Raw genomic sequence first — 4,353 nt, forward strand, 5'->3', positions numbered from 1 at the left:
AAGCGCAAGAGGGACACCGCCGGCGAAGAAACAATCCGGCCATGGAATGCAGAGCTCCTCCGCCCATTTTACAGTTAGCCGTACGCACGTATGTATTGCTGCCTTTTGTAATCATCTGAAAACTATGGGATCCCCGAACAACGCTCGGGGGCTGCCCTTTCCGACCAAGCTATCGTGTCTCCTACATTTGCGCGTTACTTTCCTCTCAAACCAACCCGACCACCGTATCAACTCGCTCGGGGGCGGGCCGCCTTGGCCACCCGTCATTTCCCTTAGCGGCTCCTGACGCACTGGTCGCCACGGTCTCTCATTTCTCCCTAAGCCGCAGAACCGACTTCGGCTGTTGGCTGGCAAGCACATGAGACCAAAGCACCAGCGTGCCATAAGCACTTAGTCAAGAACCGCCGAGTCGCCCAACCCGGCCCCGCCACTTTAAAGTTACTATAAGACCGGTTGCTCGCCAACCCAGCCCTGCCGGATTGCCACCAGCCGGCCCGATGGGTGTTTCGCTCGCGCTCAATGTTTCGAAAGCCTAAGTATCACACGCTCCTCCCAAAGGCCGAACCCCTTGTCACAGACTGGAGCCTCGGCCATCAGACTCGCGGGGGGGAAACCCAAAGGGGGAAAAGTCGCGAGAAAACGGCTCCAAAGATGAAAAGCAAGAGCGCAGGCATTCACAAAGTCTCTACATACCGCCGGGTTGCTTGACCCGGCCTCGCTACTCTAAGTTGTCGAGCAACCGGCTGCTCGCCAACCCGACCCCGCCGGATTGTCGCCAGCCAGCCCAATGGGTGTTTCGCTCGCGCTCAACATTGCGAAAGCCTAAGTACTGCATGCTCTCTTCAAAGGTTGAACCCCTTGTCACGGACCGGAGCCTTGGCCGTTAGACTCGCGGGGGAGAAGCTTAGGAGGGAAGAATGCAGGAAAATGGCTCGAAAGAACGAAAAGCAAAAGCGCAAACATTCACAAGGCTCTACATCACAAATTCAGAAACAGGCCCAAGGCCAGAATTCATTACACCCAGTTAACCCTCGGTGGGTGGGTGGACCTGCTACCTAACAGGAATTTTTACTAAGTTCAAAATCAGGCATTCCCGCCGCCAGATCGCGTAGCTCCTGGCTCCACTGAGGTGCCGGTGTCCTCCTCCCTAGCGTCCACATCGCGGTAGACGCCCGTCTCCTCAGAGCCGCCCTCCGGGTCGTCTAGAAGCAGGTCGTAGTCGTCAGCAGACACGACTCCGCCATCCTCCGCCCGCTCCGGCTGGAACTCGTCATGGAAGGAGAACACGGCGATGTAGCTGGCCCAGGTGGCGATCCGTCTGGCCTCTACCTGTAGCTGGCTCTCTGAGCCGGCTCGCTGGCCCATCAATGCATCTAGCGCCAGTCCGGATGCCAAGACACCGCGAACCTGAGCGCCATCTTGGCGCCGGCACAGGCGGCGGAAACCCACCACTCATGAAGACGGTCCGGGCCCGCCTCCGACCACCGCGCCAGCCGCGTGAAGCTGTTCGGTGCGACGGCGCGCAGCCAGAGGGCCACCATCATCGCCGCGCCAGCCACCCCATTTGCTCGCTCAAAGCTCGCAGACAAGCCTCGGCGGCGGCCACGATCTCCAGGAAGGTCTAGGCCACCGGCGGGTCAGTCTCGGAGCCGACGATCCCCTGCGGGTCGCGCTGAAAGCGGACCGCCTCCTCCGCCAGCCGGCGCATCTCCGGGAAGGCCCCTGTCGAAAAGAAAAGCAAGTCAAAAGAAAAGTCACCAAAAACAAGAAGCCGGAGTCCCAACCCGGCAACGATGAAACCAAAGGAAATCACTTACTGCAAAAGGACTCTTTCAGGTGTTGTGCTTCGAGCAACGTACCGTGCCACTCCCGAGCAATGGTGCGGTCACGCTCCTGGAGCGTCTTCTCCAGATTGGCAACCTTGGCAAGGGTCACCTTCAACTCGGCGTCCTTGTCCTTGGCCGCCTTCACGGCCTCCTCGTGGCGCCGAGTCTCCTCCGCCGTGGCCACCAGCGCCTTCAGGTGCCCCACCTCGGCCTGAAGCTGCCCCTTGTCCTCGGCCAGCTTGCCGTGTTGCTGGTCCGCCTCGGGAAGGGCCTGCTACGCCTCCATGACCTTGGCGGCCTCCGCCTTGAGGCGCTCCACCTCGGCCTCGAGGCAGCCCTTGTCGCCCTCCAGCAGCTCCTGCAGCCGGCTGGCTTCATCGAGCGCCCGTCGGGCCCCCGTCGCCTCTGCCCTCGCCCTCTCCACCTCGGCTCCAAGCCGATCGGCATCGGCAACGAGTCGGTCGTAGTGGAAGCCATCCCGAATCAGCCGGGTCCTCCAAGACAGCACCTCGGCTACAGAAGAGAGACTCAGAAACAAAGTACCACTATAAGATTCAACCCAACTGCTACACAGATTGGCCCGAATCTCGGGGGCTACACCCAGTGGGTGCGCTAGCGCGCCCCCACTAAAAAAGAGCTTGCAAGAAAAGTACCTGCTATCGTGGTTTTGTCACGGCAGATGTCCTAGAGTAAGGACTTAGTCGTGGAGCCATCGCAACGGGTTAGCTTGAAGGGGTTAAAGCGGACACAGGGACGCAAGAGAGTTTATACTAGTTCGGCCCCTTCAATGAAGGTAAAAGCCTACGTCTAGTTGTGATGGCTCCACGACTAAGTCCTTTCTCTAGGACATCTGCTGTGACAAAACCACGACAGTTGGCGCCCACCGTGGGGCTATCGCACGATGGTTTCAAGTTCTTGGAGGGCCGCTTTGAAGGACTCGAGGGCTACGTTGTGGGCCGGATGACTAACAATCGTCGCGGCAAGCTCTACATCGATGACGCGGGCTGGGGCCCCGAGGCCGGCTCAGTTGAGTACGGGTACCGGGTCCCCTTTGGTGGCATACACGTTTTCATCGGCAAGATCGGTGAACCGGGCCCTGAGCCGGACATCTACACCGACCTCGTCGAAACGGCTCTGCGTGCGCGATCCGCCCGGGTTAAACCGGCCGTGAGACGTGCCTTCATGGGAGTCATCCACGGAGGAAGTTATGAGGGTGGATCGGAATCCCGCGGCGAGACCGTCGTTTGTTCCGACGATGAGTCATCAACCGGAGAAACCGAGTCTCTATATCAGCTACAAGATGGCCGGATTGGGGGCTGTTCCGATGGCGACAGTATTCCGGACCCCTCTGATCTACCCAACCGAGTTGGAATATTCATGGCTGGCACACAAGCAACACTTCATTCTTCGACCGCTGTGCCAATGACCTCCGGTTCAGTAGCAGCGACGGCTACCGGGGCAGGAGGCTCTGTACGCCCGCCGGCTCAAGTTCTATCAGATCTATTTGATGCATTGGCCGCGCTCATGGCAAAAGCTAACCCGGCGGATCAGGACGCCCACAACACGGAGATAGCAAAGGTGAAGGAACAGATCACCCAGGCCAAGGCGGACCTGGCAGCTGAGGATGCCAGGATGACCGCAGAGCGGGCCGCTTTAGACGCACAAGCCTACAGGCTCATGTTGGACCAGAACGCGTCGCATGAAGTCATGAAGAGGAAGTACCGATCCCGTTTGCCTTCGGTTTTCAAGGCCAGAGACCTTTTCAACACCCCGGGAGCAGGAACCAGTAATCTGCTGGAGGTAAACCGGGCGGAAGCCCCTGCGACCGGCGTGCCGGTTCAGCCCCGTCGGATGGATCTGCCTCGTCAAAACACTGTTATACCTCAGGCTGTTTCGACACCACCGGGTCACTACTCCAACCCGATGGACAATCTCGTTGGCGCTGCTGCACGACTGGAGGCCATTCCAATTGAAGGTGACTCACCACAGGCAGTAGAGACGCGACGGGTCAAGGAGCTTCTAAGGACAGCTTTGGTCCAACAGGAAGCATACTTGTACAGCACGACCGGATCCACTCGACCCCTCGTCCAAGCCGGAGCTATAGCAGGCATATGGATGAACCGGCAGTGTCAAGTAATGAACGACGTGGGGCACCCCACGGCAACAACCCGGCGGGTGGTGCTGATAACGCTCAGGAAGTGGTGGACCGGGCCCGAGCGCGCAGGGAGGCCAAGTTAGCCGCACAGTATCAGGCTCGGCAGCTTACGCCGGTTCGTCCAACTATTTCGGTCGAACCCGGTGTTACTTCTAGCTCTTTGGGGGTGCCTTGCCTTGTCCCCGCTTTACGCAATGTGCGCCTGCCCAAGGATTTCAAGGGCCCGCGCAAGGTACCAAATTACACGGCGGATCAACCCCCAGAGACATGGGTGGAGAGCTATGAGATGGACATGGAGATGCTTGATGTGGATGATGCGGCATGTGCGAAGTACTTCACCATGATGCTTGAAGGAACGGCCCGCACTTGGTT

The sequence above is a fragment of the Triticum urartu genome, chromosome 7A, assembly GCF_056163025.1.
Source record: "Triticum urartu cultivar PI428250 chromosome 7A, HENAU_Tu73, whole genome shotgun sequence".
In the NCBI taxonomy this organism is placed as follows: Eukaryota; Viridiplantae; Streptophyta; class Magnoliopsida; order Poales; family Poaceae; genus Triticum; species Triticum urartu.